Raw genomic sequence first — 20571 nt, 5'->3', positions numbered from 1 at the left:
TTTTTTACCAAATGATTATGACTTGATCATTTTCCCTGTATCTGGGCAACCTGGGGCAGACAGACAGCTGAGAACACAGATGCTCACATGTTCAGACAAGCTGTCCTTGGACAACTCCAGGCTTACAAAAACAAAACAAAACAAAACAAAACAAAACAAAACAAAACAAAACAAAAAACTACAGAGGTCCAGCCTCGTGACACAGGCCTGTAGCCCAAGCTACTGAAGAGCCTGCAGCAGGAAAATCCCAGGTTCAAGCCCTGTCTAGGTTACAGAGTAATTTCAAAGCCAGCCCAGGTAATTTAGCAAGACATTATCTCAAAAATTGAAAAAAAAAAAAACAAAAACAAAAACAAAACTCCTGGGCTGAACCTGCACAAAAAGAGTGAAAACCAGAACAGCCAGGCTGAGGTTCAACCTGTTTGCTGGGGCAGTGGTAGGAGACTAAGAGGGGAGAAAGAAAACAGTGAGACTAGGTATATCCTGTCGCACAGCAGCCCCAGGAGACACAGGCTCCCATCAGAAAACCAGCCAAAGAGATCGCTTTTTAAAGGGTGACCAGACAGGCACTGTAGATCAATGTCAGGTCCCCCGGCTACTGAGGACACTGTACGTGTGTGATGTGCTTGCATTTGTGCAAGCAAAACAATCATACACATAAGGTGAAAATACATCTTTTAAAAAGGCTATGCATGGGTGTGGGCCTGAGTATGGGGACAGGCTATGAAACTAGAAAGAGACCCCAGGAAGAGGAAAGAGGTGTTGATGAGGAAGTAGGGAAGCCAACAGGACACAGGAGACATGGAAGCAGAAAGGAAACTACTGGAAGCCAGGCGGAGAGGTTGTCGGGGAAGGAATGGAGAGGGAGACCAACAGAAACAAATTAAGTTTGAATGCCATGATGAAACGTAGTACTTCCTATGATAATTTACAAAACAAATGAACTAGGTTGCTTGCCTAACTAGAGCACACAAGCAAAGATAAATGATGACATCTTTCTGCTAACATGCACAAGGTGTCAGCTGATTTTCTTCCTCTTCTACATGCAAATCATAGCCTTTCTCAGAAAAGCGGAAACTTCCAGTGTTTGTGTATAGCCTGTTCACAGGCATAAGAAATCACCTTTACAACATGTCTTACTGAATTGTTCCTTTCCCGTGTGCTAAAATGGTTAAATCCGTCTAAGTCAAAATAAGCAAGGGCCACTGGCTGCCACTTCTATCACAGAGGTAACTGCTTCAACAACAACAAATCAATTTGGCTTGAAATATTACAACAATGAGACAGTGAAAATTTGAAACAGAGGGTGCACAGCACATTTTAGTCTTCTGGAGTACACATCCCCACACCACACAACGTTGGCCCTCATCCTCAGCTGGCAGTCACCACAGCCACTCCCATGACACAGTGGTCTCTGCCCTCTGACACTCCTGCATTAGGCTTCTTGACATTGCCCTGCACAGCCTGGTCACTAAGCAGTCTGCATCACTCCAGACCCCCAATTTTCCTTTTATTTCCACTCTGTAATGCATCATTCTGACCATGTCACTCCCCAGCTTGCTTCTTCAGTAGCTTTCTCTGCCCATAGAAGTGTTATCCAATCCATGTTCCATGGAATTTAGGCATGCTCACCATGGCAACAAGTACAAATCTCCCTTTGTCTAATTAATTAATTAATTAATTAATTAATTCAGTGTGTGGGGGGGGTAAAGACACAAATGTGGAAATCAGAAAACAACTTTCCAGAGTAAGCTCTCATCTCCACTTGTTGAAGCTGTCTTCCATTTCTATCACCACACTGCTAAAACCGCATTGGCTATCTCTCCTTCCTAGCTCTGCATTGCTAACACCACATTGGCTGTCTCCCATTTCTATCTCCACATTGCTAACACCGCATTGGCTTGTCTCCCATTTCTATCTCCGCATTGCTAACACCGCATTGGCTGTCTCCCTTTTCTATCTCTGCATGGCTAACACCGCATTGGCTGTCTCCCATTTCTAGCTCCGCATTGCTAACACCGCATTGGCTGGCTCATAGGTTTCCAGCTCATCTTCCTGTCTCCACCTCCATTTTGTTGCCCATCCACAAGTAGGAATGACTGGATTACATACAGCCCCCGACCCTGCCCCACAGCCGACTTTTGACATGGATCAAGGGAACTCATCAGGCTTGCCCAGCAAGCACTCTTAACCACTGAGCCATCTCCTGAGCCCCTCTTTGTCTATTTTATAGGCTAGGACTAATTCCAAGGATTTACATTTAAAAAGTACTGGTTAAGAAAAGAGAAAGATACCCCCTCTTCCGAACTAGCTACTTGTGGTAGGTGAGAAAGCTGGCCCCGGGATAACGAGAGGGAGAGAACTAGTCCTCCCTTACAGCACACAAGAAAGTGGGCCTTGCATCCCACCGGGTCAGCACACTAGAGCTGACCTGTTGTCAGGGTCCAGGTGAGCTAGCCCTGAGGGTGTGAAAGCAGGAGAGCTGACCTCCTCCCCCAATCCTATGCCTCTACAGCAATCAGGATAGGCCCTTGCACCTTGCCCGGGCAAAACAATATGAGTGCGGGGAACCCAGAGCTGAGGGTCCCAGAGCAGGAGAACTGGCCTCACTCTTTGCTGTAGGCTGCATTGGGTGAGCTAGCCGAGGCAGTGCTGGAGAGCTCGCCTGGGTCATGAAGATGAGGGAAAGCTACCGAGCTGACCAGCCCAGCTACCACCCAGGTCCAGAATCAGGGCTACGAGTTGGCTCACCCCAACATCCACCCCATCTATGAACTGTTGGGATGCATGTGAAGGGGATGAACCTACAGATTCAAAACAGCAGGATCTCCACAACACCGAACAACTCCGGGATGTCTGGGAGGAGCCCCAGTGAGAGCCTACTATAGGTGGTGTGGCAGAAACCAGAGGCCTTGAGACAGACCAAAGATTCATGGCAATGGACACTTGCAAGTAAAGATGAATGGACTAAAGGGTAAACTGTGTGACTCAACGCACTAGAGCTTCCACGACAAAATCCTTTTTTTTCCCCCGTCATTTGGTTTGATTTCGGGTTTTTCTTTTAAACTTGGTTTTGTCTTGGGGGAGGTCACGAGGGCAGAGGGCATAGGGCAGACAGACGCAAGGGGACAGGGAAAAAAGCTGGATCAGAATGTATGATGTGAAATCCACAAAGAGTCAATAAAAGCTATAAAAGAAAAGAGAGAGAGAGAGAAAAGAAAAAAATAAAAGGAAAAAGCCAGGCAGTGGTGCTCACACCTTTAATCCCAGCGCTCAGGAGGTAGAGGCAGGTGGATCTCCATGAGTTCAAGGCCAGCCTGGTCTACAGAGTGAGTTCTAGGACAGCCAGGGCTACACCGAGAACCTGTCTCGAAAAGGCAAAGCAGGGGAGGGGACAGCAGTATTCCATAGGACAGAGTTAATCCCTCATGCAGCAAACAGGGTCTTCTCTGGCTCCCCCAGTGGTATGTATGCTTTTGTCCTACCAGGCCAGGGTTTTAAAGCTATGTCCCTGCAGTTCACAATGCTCCCAGTCGATCTCAGAAAGAAAACACCAGCAAAACTCCAGGGGCTGACCCATTTGGCAGATGCTTAGATGATTGGCAAGTCTTCCTGTGGGGGTCCAGGCTTCCTCCTCAGTGTGGGATCCAGAGAGCATGAATTACTAACTACAGGATGTTTCCTAGTGACTGCGGCACTCCTTCACGGAACACAGCATACTGAAGAGAGAAAAGAGGAAAACACATCCAACTCATTTTATTCTAACACTAGAACCGTTCCTCCTGCGGTAGTCCCTGGTGTTTGGGAGGGCAGTCACACCAGACAGGGCGCTGTCGGGGTCCAGAATAGACTGCGGCGTAGTCTCCATTTACAAAAAGCAGAAGCTGAGCCTCGGGGCATCAAGTAGCCTGCTACAGCCACCCAGTGAGCAACTCCAGCACCAGCATGGGTTCCCAGGGCTCCCTTTCACCCATGGACCATCTCCATAACCTTGACTCGGGAAACAGCCTGTGTCAGCCTGAGTGCGCATGCTCAGACGCAGCTACAGTTGGAGCTGCTCAACTCAGAAGAGCAGGCATACACTCACCACCAGGCGCCGCCCTGAGAGCATAACAAAGTACCCCCAGTGCTCATCACTACGGCTACAAGGCATGTCTTCTCCAGTTTTCTGCTACTCAAAAAAAAAAAAAAAAAAAAACAACTGCCTGTTGCCTGCCACCAACCGGCTGTGTACCTGCAATGCAAGCTCCTGGAGTACACAGCTAAGGATTCCGTCCTACCTACTATCAATACTCCCCAGTCCCCACGTCTCCCTCGCTACCCTCACAGTTCCCCCAGAGCAGCAAGCAAAACTATACAGATCTTGCTACAAAGCAAGCAACCACTACTTGACTCATGTCCTGGTTAACTTTCTGTCAACTTGACACAAGCTAGAGTCATCTGGAAAGAGGAAGCTTAATTGAGACGATGCCTCCGACAGCCTGTAGGCAAATCTGTTGGGCATTTTCTGAATTACTGACTGATGCTAAAGGGTCCATCCCATTGATTGTGGTATCACTCCTGGGTATAAAAAAGCAAGTGGATCTCTGTGAGTTCAAGGCTAGCCTAGACTACAGAGTGAATTCCAGGACAGCCAGGACTATGTCTGTATCAAAACTAAAATAAAAGAAAGTAGCCTGAGCAAGCCATGGGGCGCAAGCTGTAAATAGCATTCCTTTCTGGCCTTTGCTTCAGTTCCTGCCTCCATATTCCTACCGTGAGTTCTTGCACTGATTGCCCCCAATGACAGACTGTGATAGGAAATGAAAGTCAAATAAACCCCTCCCCCCCCCAGTTGCTTTTGGTTATGGTGTTTATCACAGTACTCGAAAGCAAATGAAAAAAATTCATCTTCCTCGGGCAATGACACCACCCGTATACGACCTTTCTGTCTTGTCCTTCCTCTTACCCAGAAAGGGCACACATAGTCTTATTAGACAGTCCAGCCTTTCACATCCTCAGCCAGCCTCTTTTCTGTAGGCATGGCTACAAGGAGCTTCAGCCCTCCATGGTCCTGGGCCAGCTTCCACCCAGGGTTCCCTGAGGTCATCAATAACCTGTCTGTGGTCCAGTAACAGGCCCTGGCACCCCTACCTATTCCACACCCTATTCCCAAATATCTACCAAAGTTCCTTGCCCTCACACTGTTTGGGTTGAAAATGTCCACCAGCCTCAGTGTCTTCATCTCATAGGCACTGAGAATGCCACAGACCTCACAGAGCACAGAGGCCTTTATCCTTAGGTGTCAATGGAAGCTCACAAGGGTCACCAGAGACACCAGAGACACCAACAACTGCCACAGTGTACCTCTACCCTCAACAATGAGCCGGAAGGAAGGGACCCAGAGGAAGAGGGTCTTGATGTTGTTGGTTTTGAGGTGAATCATAATCCTAATCACCCAGCTGGTTCCCTACTGGCCTTCACCATAACTGTATCCAGGTATCTAGCCATCTATCAGGATAAAAGCAGAGAACACTTCCTTCACAAATTTCATGTAAATCCTCACCATTCCCATGGAGAACACCTAAGAAAGAGAACACCCATGGGGAAACCTCAGCTGTGTCCTGTATTCTCAGGTCTCTTTTGACACAGCACAGGAAGGATTCTTACGTCACATGACTACCTTTAAAGCGGAAGGTGAATCCAGGCCAGGTGTACTTTCACATGGGCCAACAGGCAAGATAGACATAGAACACTGTCACACCTACGCTTTAGTGAAAGGAACAGTATCTAATGAAAGAAAACACTGCAAACTATGTGCCTGACAAGCGGTTAATATAGAATATTAGATACTCAAGCAATTTAACAACAGAAGAGCAAATAATCCCATATTTAAATGGACACAGGACATTTAGACAAAAGACATATGGGCAATTTCTCAAAAGAAGTTAATAACACTACTAATCACCAAAGAAATATAAATCGAAACCACAATGAGGGAATCCCCTCTTCCCAATGGTAATGATCACTATTAAAAAGAAAAACGCTGGTGAGGATATCGACATGAGACTCCTTAGATGGTGGTGAGCTGGTACAGTCACTATGGAAAAGTATGGAAGTTCCTCAAGAAATTAAAAATAGGTCTACCATAAGATTCATCAATTCCACTACTTGGTATTTATACAAGGAATTAAAACCACCTTGTCGAAAAAGCAGCCAAAATCCTCTATTTAGTTTTATCAATGACTGCTCTTTAATTTGCATTTCTCGTACGCTATGACGGAGCACATTCCCATACAGCAGCCAGTTTTTGCTTGCCCCCCTTTTTTAAGGACTGGCTGGCATGGTCTGGCTGCTGCTCTGCTTTGAATCCTCTTCACCCACTCATGAAGTCATTCACCGGACTAATAGCACTAACTTTGGCAGGACTGGTGCAAACCTGTTTCCAGGGCAAGCTATTTGCCTTTCCATTTTTACTTACTTTTTAGAAACCTAACTTTTCTTTCGTTTCCTTGGGGAGGGGGGAGTGTCTGGAGACTGAAGTGAGGAGCTACTGCAAGGTTTAAAGTTTTACCATGCCAAACTTTTCAGCCTTTCACTCGAGTTTCCTCTTTCATTTCTAAATTTACCAAGGAGTGCCAGCCCCAGTCCTGGGAAGGAAGTGGTTTCTAATAATACAGGGCTCAACAAACTGCTGATATCACTACCAGAAGAAAAAAAAAAAAAATCCCTTATGTGAGACAGTGTTAAGGCAATGAGTAATCCCAGAGAATTAACTTAAAAGTAACATTTGGGTCTACATAAAGTTCAATAAATTGATGATGAGAATTTTTTTAGGCAGCTTTTCTATAAATGATGCTGGCAAAACTGGACAGTCACCTGCAGCAGAAGAAAATCAGGTCCTTATCGTCACTCTGTACAAAAAGCAATTCAAACTCAATCAAGGGTCTTAATTTCAAACTAGAATTGTGAGCCAGGCATGGTGGCACATGCCTTTAATCCTAGCACTTGAGAGGAAGAGGCAAGAGGAGCTCTGTGAGTTCAAAGCCAGCCTGGTCTACAAAGTTCCAGGCCAGCCAGGGTAAACAGACAGAGAAACCCTGTCTGGGGCGGGGACGGAGGATGGACAGACAACAAAATAAAAACAGAACTACGTACAGACATCAGGGAAAATGCTTCAGCATCAAAGTACAGCTGTAAGAATTAACAAGTGGTTTTATAACAAATTAAAAGCATTTTGCACAAAAGAAATAAGCATGAACAGACAACCTACAGAATGGGTGGGTGAAAGTCTTTGATAGCTACATGTCATTATTATCTAGAATATATATGTTGTCTTATCGGTGCTTTCTATTGCTGTGATAAACACCATGACTAAAAACGACTTGGGGAGGAGAAGGTTTATATAAGCTCACACTTCCAGGTACTGATCAGTCACTGGTAGAGGTCAAGGCAGGACTCAAGCAAGGCAGAAATCTGGAGACAGGAACTGAAGCAGAGACCAAAAGGTAATTCTGCTCACTGGCTTGCTCTCTGTGGCTTACTCAGCCTGTTTTCTTATATAGCCGGGAATGCCCAGAGATGGCCCCTCAGTGGACTGGGCCTTCCTCATGAGTGAACAATCAAAGAAATGCCCATGGCCAAGAATGGAGGCAATTCCTCAACCAAGATTCCCTCTTTCCATATGTTCAAGCTTGATGGTCAAGTGATCAAAAACTAGCACAACTGTTAAAATTAAACACCCACACAAAGATCCTGCCTGTTAATAAATGGATGAATAAAATGAAGACAGTTCTCAAAAAAGTACAAATGATCAACAAATATTTTTAAAAGAATTTAGTATCTTTAGCCATCAGAAAAATGCAAACTAAAGCTACTTTGAAATGCCATCTCATTCCAGTCAGAATGGCTACCATCAAGGAAAAAAAAAAAGAGGGTTCCCGAGATGACTCTGGATAAGAGCACTGAGCTCCTGCACAAAACCCCAGTTCAGTTCCCAACACCTGTGTCAGCCAAACCACAACCACCTATAACTCTAGCTCCAGGGGATCCAGCACACTCTTCTGGCCTCTGTAGGCACCTACACTCAGGTGCACACACCAGAATTAAAGATAAACTTGAAAATATGATAACAAATGCCACTGAGGATGTGGGGAAAGACCCCTTACTTACAGCTGGTGGGAGTAGCCAGTACCTCTATATCCTACAAGAGATTCTTGCACATCCACGTTTATTGCAACTCTTCACACTAGCCAGGGCATGGAGTTAACCCAGATGTCATCCATTTACAAGGTAAAACATAATAAAAATGTGGTAGAGATACCCAATGGCATTTTATTCAGTCATAAAGAAAAATAAATATTGTAAAATTTGCAGGAAAATGGAGCTGCAAATTCCTTTCTTGTTCTTTGAGAATTTCATACAATGTGTTTTTTATTACACTCACCTCCAGTCCTCTCCCCAATTTCCACTCTCACCTTCTTGCCCCTCCTTTCTTGTTTTGCTTTGTTTTAACAACCCACTGACTCCAACTTGAGCTGCCCCACACTCCTGAGTGTGGGGCCATCTACTGCAGCATGGGCCACATACCAGGAGCCACGCCCTTAAAGCAAAATGACTTTCCCCCTAGAAGCCACCACCTGTCCATAGCTCCTCAGTTAGGAGTGGGGGCTTATGAACCCCTCTCACTCTAAGTGAGAATGCTGACTGGCTTGATCTCGTCCAGGCTGCTGTGAGCAATTGCAAAGCCTTATAGTAAGTTAGGTAACCCAGACTCAGAAGCACGAACCCAACACGATCTCTCCCATACAGATATCCTAGCTTCTAAAGGTTGTACGTGTGTTTAAATGAGAATAAGTGTGGGAGAACCCAGAAGACTAGAAAGGGGCCCATGAGACAGGACAAAAGAAGTTAAGGGGAGTCGGGTGTGGCGGTGCACCTTTTAATGCCGTCACTCAGGAGGCAGGGACAGGCAGATCTGTGAGTCTGAGGCCAGCCTGGTCTACAGAGTGAGTTCCAGGACAGTCAGGGCTCTACAGAGAAACCCTAAAACAAAAAAGTGAAGGAGGGGCTGCTGAGAGCAACAGAACACAAGAGCTAGGAAAGGGGAAGAGAGGGTGACCAGGGAGGACGGTACAGCCAGAGAAGTGGGACGGGAAGTGGGGGTTTGCAACTTCTCACAGCTTGTGTGCATGGCTCCTGTTTCTGGGGAACGGACCTTATTAGTGTCCTTTCTTCTCAGCTAGATTCCCGAAGACCAGCGACTCAGCATACTCCCACAAAAAAAGGAACACTGACCCGATCTCTGTAGGAGGTGGCAGTTCTCTAAAACACACGTTATTAAAATACCGAGGATTACCCCTGCAACAACTATCTAGGAAGTTCACAAAGTCAAATTCTAGTCTGGACGTAGCTATGATGATACTTTTAAGTAAGATAAATATTAAGGTCAGTAAAGCAGACTACCCTAATTTACATAGGTTTCATCCAATGACTTAAAGGTCTTAAGAGAAAAGAACACTGACACCTGCCCCCTAAAAAAGAGGGGATTTTGCTTCCAAATGGTCTCTGGTCTCAGACTGCAGTATCAACTCTTCCCTATTGGCCTGCTCTGCAGAATTTGGACTTGCTAGTCTCTGCAGGTATGTGAAGCAACTCCAGAAGCTAGATCTCACTGTTTCTGGCTGCCCCCCACCCATCCACACACATATCCGTGTATATCCTATTTGTTCTATTTTTCTGGAGAACCCTGGCTCAAACACCCTCTACTCCTGTGATCAAAGCAAACAAGACAGAATCCTTCTGAGTCTGGTGTGTAGGACAGCCTCTGAGATTCCTGTGTACAGATGTGCTCACAGTCAACAATCTCTGAAGGTAGTTGACCCCCAGTGAGCCAAGGGGAGACATGACTTTACAGCTCCCTGCTTTTGTAGAGTCTAGTTCATGATTTGTTGCCGGTAACAAACAAACAAACAAAAAAAAATAAATAAATAAATAAAAAAAGCTTTCAAATAGAAGAGCTCCAGGCTGAGGTGTAGTTTAGTGGTGCAGGAGCAGCATGTAAAGCCCTGGACAGAAAGGGAGGTTCAATCACAGGTACACAGGAAGGGAGCCCTCACTCCAGAGTCACCAGCTAAAGTTCAAGATTTCCCACACAATGAACATCATTTGCTATGAAAGTTACTGAAATAGAAACACTACTTCCTGTATTGATAGAATGCTAAAATAGCAATGAGCCAGGCTTAAGTCCTGAATGTATATGACCCTGGGCAGGTGTTCTAGATTCATTTCTGTTGCTAGGACAGATAACCTGGCAAAAAAGAAACTTAGGGAAGAAAGGTCCCATTGGCTTCTAATTCCAGCCAACAGTCAACTGTTGTTTCTGGGAAATCAAATCAAGAACTGAAAGCATCATGTCCACGGTCAAGAGCAGAGACAGAAGAAATGCACAGACCCTTGCCTGCTTGCTCTCAGCCAGCTGTCTGTCTTTATACTATGCAGGATCCCTTGCCTAGGGAATGGTGCCACCCACAATAGGCTAAGTCTTCCCATATCAATTAACAACCACGACAGTCCTCCACAGACGTGTCCACAGCTTGACCCAGACAACCTCTCACCGAGACTCCCTTCTCAAGTGATTCTAGGTGTGTCAAGTTGGCACACTAACCAGCACAATAGAACGTCACTCCTGTCCTGGATATTTTCTGAGAATCTCACCCAAAAAAAGACGATTAACTTTATTCACAGTGCAGATATCCTAACTCCCTACATCTCTGTAATCTGGAGTTTTACCAATCAATTATAATCATATCAGGTGCACACTGGGAACCTCACTGTGATGTCATTTAAATCCCTTAGTAAGTTTTTAATGATAATAACTTCTGATATCACCAAAATCCTATACATGGCTACAAGGGCAATTAAGCATGCCTCCATCTCTTAACTCTGGTACTGAATATCCAAGTGTCCTACTCAGAATAAGGTCTCACAAGCAATCACATTTAGAAATGGAACTCACTGCTTTCTGACTCTCGGTTTTTCTTCTCTGTGGAACAAAATCCCTCCATGAGCTTGGGAAATGCAAAGTACAGAGTTTGACAAGTTTGGCCAGGAGAATACCTGAGATGTGAATACAAATCACAGACACTGGAAACTCAAGTTCAATATCCACCATTTCTGCCTGCACAGCCAGGCGTGGAGAAGCAATCATAATAAAGTTGGCTGTGGAGCTACTAGGGAGATGAACAATGAGTTTCTGCCAGGCTCACTACCACTGACCCCTGCCACCCGCCCAGATGCAGAGCACATTTTGGTTTCTTTGGGACCACATACAAAGAAGCCTTTAAAAAAATTTTTTTTTTTTAAATTTCACAAATACAAATGCTGTGTTTGAAGTGTTCTGGAAACCTTATATTAGGTAATCTGCAACCAGGCCAACACCTGTGTTACAAGGCTCCTTGTAACCATTTCTCCTGATCAAAAGAACAAATAGTAAAACAGCTGAAACGAATCATAGAATGTACCTAATTTGCATTAAATGTAAATGGACAAGATGCTCAAATTGAAAGGCAGAGATGTACACAATGGTTAAAAAACAAAACGAAATCCACACTCACCAACTATTTACTGTCCATGAGAAGAACATTTTAAATGTAAAGACACAAAGGAAATGAAACAAAAGAATGGAAAAGGACACCCCAAACAGGCATGGTGGCATGAGCATTTAACCCTAGGACTCAGGAGGCAGAAGTGGGTGGACCCCTAGAATTCAAGACCAGCCTGGTCGGCACAGCAAGTGCTAGGTCTGCCAAGATTACATTACAGAGACCCTGTCACAAAAATAGCAAAGACACAACAAGCAAAGCAAACCCCCCCCAAAAAAAATGGAGGTGGCTACTATCTTGATATACAGAAAAAGGGACTTGAAGACATAAAATAATTACTGAAAGGAACAGCCACACATGGTGGCACTTGCTGGTCATCCCATCATTCAGAAGGCCAAGGCAAGAGGATGACGGCATGTTTGAGGCCACCACAATTATTAACATACAGGTATATAGCTTAAGTTTTCCAGTGTCTCTGGCCGGCTGGCAGTCAGGACAAATCTCTCACCCACAGTCCTTTTTATAAAATAATCACACAGAGGCTTAATATTAATTATAACTGCTCGGCCATTAGCTCAGGCTTACGACTGACTAGCCCATTTCTGTTAATCTATATGTCGCCATATTTTCCGTGGCTTTACCTCTGTGCCATTACATGCTGCTCCCTGAATGGCGGGCTGGCATCACCTCACTCAGCCTTCCTCTTCCCAGAATTCTCCTTGTCTGCTTATCCCACCTATACTTCCTGCCTGGCTACTGGCCAATCAGCATTTTATTAAACCAGTGTACAAAAGCATTATCCCACAGCACAGGTACCTAACAACACTGTCAACACATGCAGATGACAAGGAGAAAATCCCTAGTTGCATAAAAAAAACACTGTTAAGAGTTATTAAAAGAATTCAAGGGCTAGAGAGATGGCTCAGCGGTTAAGAGCATCTGGCTGCTATTCCAGAGGTCCTGAGTTCAATTCCCAGCAACCACATGGTGGCTCACAACCATCTGTAACAAGACCTGGCACCTCTTCTGGTCTGCAGGCATACATGCAGACAGAACACTGTATACATAATAAATAAATTAAAAAAAAAAAAAAGAATTCACCAAAGTTTCAGGATGTAAAACAACATGATAAAAAAATAGCATGCAGACAGTGACTACTGAACTATCTGGCTCCTAATGTGGAAGCAAATACAATAAATCCTCTTTTACTAAGGAATATATATTCTAGAAGAACAGACCCCTAATTCACTTCTCTAGCAGTTGCTAAGTGAACCAGATCAAAAACCATGACTTAGACACCCAATGGGAGGGACAGAGAGGACCGCTGGAAAGTCAGGGAGGCACCGTGCTGTGACACTGATTCCACAGATGCCTGAGAGACTACCACTAGAGGACGATATTTTGTGCCGTCTTTCTAATTTTTAGACTTGCAAGCTTAAGAATCTGATGGCTAAGTTCAAAGCCTGGCTTTTCCTGTAATCTCAGGACACCTACTTCATCCGTCAGCTCTTCATCCATGAAGTGTAAATAGTAACTGCATCTATTTTGGGGGACTGTGAGAATATTTAATATGTGAACTACTGAGAAGTCAGCAAACTACGGGGCGCTGTCTTTTTATGTAAATAATTTTACTGGCAGTCAGCCACACCCCCTCACTGTCCATGCTGCTCTGATGCTACAGCATATAAACACGATCCGTAACTATTCATGATCTGCACCTTTACAGGAAAAGCAATAATGCCCCAAACGTAGGAAGTAGTAAGAAAGTGAGCAAAATAATTTCCTTCCTGTGGTGGTTTGATTAAGAATGACCCCCCCCCCCCCCGCCCCACAGCTGGATCAGGCCCTCTGAAGAGGTGAGACAGTTGATTGGCTTGATCTGTTTGGGAGGCAACTAGGCAGTGGGACCAGGTCCTGTGCTCATTGCATGAGTTGGCTGTTTGAAACCTGGAGCTTATGCAGGAACGCTTAGCTCAGTCTGGGAGGAGGGGACTGGACCTGCCTGGACTGAGTCTACCAGGTTGATCGCAGTCCTCGGGGGAGGATTTGCCCTGGAGGAGGTGGGAATGGGGGGTGGGCTGGGAGTAAGGAGAGGGGGTGGGAGGGGGGAGAATAGGAGAACCCGTGGCTGATATGTAGAACTGAATGGTATTGTAAAATAAAATAAAATAAAATAAAATAAAAAAATAAAAAAATAAAAGAATGCCCCCCCCCTCATCTATTTGAATGCTCTGTCATCTGGGAGTGGTACCATTTGAGGATTAGAACAGTGGTTCTCAACCTTCCTACCTTCCTAATACTGAGACCCTATAACACAGCTCCTCATGTTGTGGTGACCCCCAACCATAGGATTATTTTCATTGCTACTTCATAACTGGAATTTTATTACTGTTATGAATCATAATGTAAATACCTGATATTTCTGATGGTCTTAGGCAACCCCTATAAAAGGGTCATTCAAACCCGAAAGGGGTAGAGACCCAGAGGTTAAGAATCACTGGATTAGAAGGATTAGGAGGTGTAGCCTCCTTGGAGGAAATGCATAACTGGGGTTGGGCTTTGAAATTTCAGAAGCCCATGCCAGACCCAGTTTCTCTCTCTCTCTGCCTGGGGATCAGGATGCAGCTCTCAGCTACGCTCCAGTGCCATGCTCCTGTCTTGATAATAATGGACTAAACCTACGAAACTGTAAGCAAGCCCCCAATTACATGCTTCCTAAGAGTTGTCTTTGTCATGGTGTCTCTTCACAGCAATGCAACAATGACTAAGACACCTTCAGAATGATAAATGTGAGCATGTACACAAGAATATAGACACAAGTGTCAACTGGAGTGGAGATAAACGTTAAAACACAATGTCAGACCCGGTGGTGGTACACACTTTTAATCCCAGCACTCGGAAGGCAGAGGCAGGCAGATCTCTATGAGTTTGAGGCCAGCCTGGTCTACAGAGTAAGTTCCAGGACATCCAAAGCTACACAGAAAAACTCTGTTTGGAAAAAACAAACAAACAAACAACGACAAAATCACAGTATCAGGAGCTGGAGAGATGTCTCAGTGATCAAGAGCATTGACTACTCTTCCAGAGGACCCAGTTTCAATTCCCAGCATCCACATGGTAGCTCATAATCATGGTAACTCCTGTCCCAGGGGATCCAATTCTGTCTTTAGGCACTAGGTGCACATGTGGTGTTGACAAAATACCCATACATATAAAATAAATAACTTTTAAAAACAACATCACTAACAGAAGACTGATCAAATACACTGTACTACATCCACACCAAAGAAAAGTCACTGACCATGGCACTCCTAGCACTGCATCATATAATTAATATCCACACCTACTTTCATTCATGTAATTACACACACTCCGATGTCGTGACTGCATTGCGTAGATACATATTAGAACAGATCACTACAGTTCAGCAACACATGACTGTATTATACAATCAATATAACGAATGGTTGGACTCTTCATCTACAGCAACATTTAAGGATTGCCAAGACCGTTAACCAGCTGAGCATAATTAAGTGAAAATGTGTAACAGATGAAATACAATCTGTGTTATAAAAAGTCCCATTTACACAAAAGAGCCTAAAAGTCATAATGGAATGCCACTTTCAGCACATCTATAGCTCGATCCTATTTGAAAATGTTATTGAGGTGGAGCTTGTAAATTTTCTCACCTTTACTATTTCAGGCTATTTTCTGTAATCTCAGCCTCGAGAGGCTGAGGTAGTTCAGCAGTGGTGCACACACCTGCAATCTCAGCACTCAGCAGGTGGAGGCAGGAGAATCAGTTCAAGCCCCACCTAGGCTTCATGAGACCCAGCCTAACCCCCCTTCCCTTCCCTACACACAAAAGGCTAATGTCGAAGGACCATGAGTTCAAGGCTGTCTGTATCACATAATGAAACCGTCTCAAAAGGCAGTCATCCCCATGGTAACTCCTGTCCCAGGGACTCAATCCCCTCTTCTGGCACCAGGCGCACACGTGATGCACAGACATTCATATTGGCAAAATACCCATGCATATAAAGTAAATAACTCTGAAAAACAACACCACTAACAGAAGACTGACATTATAACACATCCACACTAAAGAAAGTCAGTGAAATGGTTCCTCAGTTAAGAGCTCTTCAAAAGGCGCTGGGTTCAGTTCCCAGCACCCACAGTGCAGCTCCGAATAGCTTGTAACTCCTGTTCCAAGAGATCCAACGCCCTCTTTTGGCCTCCACAGGCTCCTGCATGAATGTGGTGCACACAAACTCATGCAGGCAACCACTACACACAAGTCAAATATATAAACAAAGCTTTTTAAAAAGATAAAATAAAGGGAGAGAAGGGTGGGGGGTCGAGAGTGCAGCATTTTAGTCTTTCTTCCAGACTGTATCCAGAACTACAGTTTTTCCTTTTAAAGACGTACTTGTTTATTATCTGTGTGTTGGGGGTGAATCACCATGTCCTTATGGCTAAAGGCAACTTTCAGGATTTCCTCCTCTCCTTCCCCGGTGGGTTGTAACTCAGGCAGTCACACTTTGTGCAGCAAGTGTTTCTACTCATTAAGCGATCTCACCTTCCCAAGGCTCTTACTTTTCAAAGCACCGACTTGACTTCTTACAGACATATTTGGGTAGGGTTTTTTGTAACGCAATATTACATATGTTATCATACATTTTCACTTAATGATGTTCAGTGGATAAAAGACCACGGTGGGAGCCAGGCAGCGGTGGTGCACGCCTTTAATCCCAACACTCGGGAGGCAGAGCCAGTCGAATTTCAGTGAGTTCGAGGCCAGCCTGGTCCACAGATTGAGTTCCAGGATAGGCTCCAAAACTACACAGGGAAACACTGTCTCGAAAAACAAAAAACAAACAAAAAACGACCATGGCATGGCCGGCCTTAATTGTAGCAACCCCCCTCCCCACTCACCCCCATACTTTTTACTGATAGTGTAGTAACATCTCAAATGCAGGCTCAAAGACTGCCAGAGGGCTTTCTGGAGAAAGCAAAACAGTACTATGAAAAGATCACTGGTTGCCAATAGTTGATGGTAGAAAAAGGCTAACTACAAGGAACATAATAAGGAAATTTCTGAGGTGACAGAAACTAGTTTTACATCTTAATTACAGCGGCAGTGGACACTCTAAAGCATGAATTTTACTACACGTAATGTTAAAAATCCACTTAGGCGCCAGGGAGATGCTCAGTAGATAACCACCACCTGCCACACAAATGTGTGTACAGGAGTTCAGAAATCCAGAATCATGTAAATGCCAATGGGCATGGCCACCTCCCTGGAGTCCCAGGGCTTAGAAGATGAAGACAAGGGATCTCCAGAGCAAGCTGGCTAGCAGGACTAGTTCAGTCAGTGAACTCGGGGTTCAGCAGAGAGGCCTTGTATCAAAGAGTAAGGTCAAAAACAATAAAGGAAAACTCCAAATCAGTCTTGAGCTCATGCAAACACATTCACACACCTGTGCATCCACATACAAGAGCACACATACCACATATACACACATACAATGCTTAAAAAAAAAAAACTTAAATACACCCTTCCGCAAATACACAAATCCCTAGTGAATGTATTTTCTTAGAGGGACTTTTCAACTGCACCATTTTGCCAATGTTACTGAGGATACTGTTAGGGGAAGAGGGTCACAGAGAATCCCACAACATCCCTCCTGAATTCTTACAATGCATGCCCGCAGTGGCTTACATTTATTTAAAAAACTGGATCAATTCTTTCTGTGCCGGTAGCTCCAGGCTTTTTATTAAGAATCACTAGCATCCTCGGGGCCAGGAGAATGCGGATATCCACGCATACCACCAGTTTGGTGTACTTCAACTTCCAACCAATGAACTTGGCCAGAGTCTGGGAGCGAAATCCCCGAGTTGGCAAGCAGTGATCTCACAGAACCTGCAGCAGTACTGAGTATCACTGCTGCTTCCAACAAGAATCATCTAAGCAATCTTCGCAGACAACCTTGTACTGTCCCATGTAGCACACGGATCGCCTTGACGCTTCCCTCCGCCTCACCCCGCACCCCAACCCCAACGGCAAATCTCTTCCTTTTCTCATACTCACAAAATGTTATAAATTAAGCAGACGCATTAGGCTTAAAGTATAAAATTCGGTATGAATGTGCGGCGGCGCACCACTGCTCCTGAACAAGCCAGTTTCCTTAACAAAGCCCCAAATGCCTCCCTCTCCAAGAATCTGAGAACGATTGCCCTGGACTACAATCTCCTTCCTTTCCTCTGAGGGCAGAACCATGGTGGACTCGGGTTTGTTTTCCCACTTGAGTGCAACATTCACACTATCCGTCTGCTCCTTACTTTTCAACAGTAAAATACCAAACACTAACGTTGTCTCTTCCTCTTTGGAGCTGAGCCGCGTGCCGGAAGCGCGAGATCTGGGATCCTCCCGGATCCAAGGATCTAGGGGTGAGTCGGGGCGGGGGTTCGGGGGTTCGGCGGTTCGGGACTCAGGAGCTGGGCCACGAGAGTGCAGGGTGCGCACCGCCGAGGGAATGGGCCATCAGCGCTGGGGAGCCCGTGGTCCGGGGATTCTGGAATGTGACTCCGGGGAGAGCGCCCTGGAGCCGCCGAGCTGGGCCGGGAGTCCTGAGCTCGGGAGCCGGCGTGCAGTGACCCCGAGACTCCAGAGCCCGGGAGGAAATCCCGGGAGACCGAGAGGTCCCGGAGGCTACGCCGAGGCCTCCTGCAGGCTCGCCCCACCGGGCTGCGAGGGAAGCGGGACCCCGCGGCCCGGCGAGCGCCCTTACCTGGTGTGCGCCGCCTTCGGTTGTCCAGGGCGGGCCGGCGGAGCTCTCCTACCCCAGTGAGTCACTTGGGCGGGTCGGGAATGCACCAGGAAACACCCGGCCTCCTCCCCTTCCTCCGGGGCGGTGCTCCGCGGCTCGGCCTCTTCCTCCCGGCGCTCCTCCCTCCTCCCGCTGGCCGCCTTGGGTCAGGCTCCTCCGGGTCGGCCCTTTCGGTCCTGTCGGTGCCCGAGACTCCCGCGTCGGAGCCCCGCCTGCTGCCCGGCGCTCAGGTCACCGCAGCAAAGGAAGCCGGGATGTGCGTGGTGGGCTCCACCCATCGAGCGGGTGGGTTGATCTGCTGCCTGGGAGAGGATCTGGAGACCCAGGTCCATTCTGCCAGGCTCACCAGCCTCAAGAGTTTTCCATGATTTGTTGGAACTCAGGCCGAATGAGGAAAAGAATTCCAGGACTAGGCAGTTTATGAAGAGGCAGAATGGGAAATTTCACTAAATATACATTTTTTAAAGAAAGATTCGTTCAGTTTATTTTATGTGTATGAATGTTTTGCTTGCTTGTATGTAGGTCTGTGCACCGCGTGAGTGCCTGGTGCCGGCAAAGGTTCCCAGACACTGAAGTAGTAGGTATGGTTCCATCAGCGTGCACAGTCCACCTGGCCCCAGCTTCTCTGTACATATATCTGGATGTCTGTCCTTCACTCCCTCACCACCCCTAGTCAGGGTTCCAGACCCAAGTTGCATCAGTTGAGAGGCACTTAGAGTTGGTGTTACTATCTTAGCTGTTTTTCTATTGCTGTAAAGAGACACCGTGACCATGGCAACTTACAGAAAAAGTTTATTGGGGGGCTTGATTTCAGTTTCAAAGAGTTGGTCCGTGCCCATCACAGTGGGGAGCACGGCAGCAGGCAGGTAGGTATGGCACTGGAGCAGAAGCTTATATCTTATCAATACAAGAGAGAGACAGACAGCAGAGAGAGAGAGAGAGAGAGAGAGAGAGAGAGAGAGAGAGAGAGAGGGAGGGAGGGGGGGGGGGAGGGAGGAGAGGAGGGAGGAGAGAGAGAGAGAGAGAGAGAGAGCCTGGCTTGGATTTTTGAAACTCAAAAGCTTATCCCCAGTGACACAACTCTTTCCAACAAAGCCACACCTCCTAATCCTTCCCGAACAGTTGTACCAACTGGGAAGCAAGCACTCCAATAAGCCTATGGGGGTGTGGTAACTACTCTTGGTTGTCAACTTGATTATATCTGGAATTAACTAAAACCCAAATGGCTGGGCATATCTGTGAGGAGTTTTTTCTTAAATCATTTGAAGTGAGATGACACCTTTCTTTCTTCCTTTCTTTCTTCCTTCCTTCCTTCCTTTCTCTCTTTTTGTGTGTGTGATATGTGATTTAAACTTTTTTAAATCTGTTATCTTTTTTTAGATTTTTATTAACTTTTATTGATTCTTTGTGGTTTTCACATCATGCATCCCAATCGCGGCCATCTCACACACACACCTCCGCCCCCACATCCACCCTCCACCCTTGCAACCTGTCCTCTCAAAGCGAAACAAAATTGAAAAGAAAAACCAAAAACCAAACCAACCAACCGACCAAAGCAAAACAAAGCAGAACAAGAAAGAAGAAAAGGAAGAAAAAGAATCTGGTTGTGGAAGCTGTGGTGTGGCCCGGTGAGTCACACACACACATTTCACCATCTGGTCCTTTCATCTGCATTCACATGTGCTCATTACCATGAGTCATCAGTCTGGTCTGAGGCAACGGGTTCTCACAGGGGTTTTCCCCCTCCACCGTTGTCCTGTGTCACGGAGATCCTGCAGTTTTGGATCTGTAGGTCTGTCACCTTCTCATGCTCTAACAGTTCATAGATGAGGTGGATGTTGGGCTGGGCCAACTCACAGCCCACATCCCCTATTGTCACCCCCCACCCCCTGCCTCGCATGCTCTCCATCACTACCTTGCCAGCCCCTCCAATGCAGCCTGTTCTCCTCTCAGGCCCTCGGGCCAGCTCAGCTCACTCACACTCACGCTCACTCACACTCACACCCCGGGGCCAACTCCACTGTATTGCCCAGGCCAGGTGCAGGGCTGTCTCTGCCAATTGCTGTAGGGGGCACATGAGGTGTGTGTTGTGGGGGTCAGATTTCCTGTGCTTACACCCTCAGGGCTGGCTCACCTGTGCTCCTGACGACAGGGTTAGC

The 20571-nt window shown here is 46.0% G+C and overlaps 1 protein-coding gene across 1 annotated transcript in view; it reads right to left on the bottom strand.

Moving 5' to 3' along the window:
* Nucleotides 1-18451, bottom strand: part of Cyfip1 (cytoplasmic FMR1 interacting protein 1) — a 94364-nt gene extending 75913 nt beyond the window's left edge. Inside the window, 1 exon segment of the mRNA XM_028892598.2 lies at nt 18374-18451. The gene's annotated coding sequence lies outside the window, so the exon portion shown is untranslated.
* Between the last annotated feature and the right edge of the window lie 2120 nt (nt 18452-20571).

The sequence above is a fragment of the Peromyscus leucopus genome, chromosome 1, assembly GCF_004664715.2.
Source record: "Peromyscus leucopus breed LL Stock chromosome 1, UCI_PerLeu_2.1, whole genome shotgun sequence".
Taxonomy (NCBI): domain Eukaryota; kingdom Metazoa; phylum Chordata; class Mammalia; order Rodentia; family Cricetidae; genus Peromyscus; species Peromyscus leucopus.
This window is presented reverse-complemented; position numbering and strand designations above follow the sequence as displayed.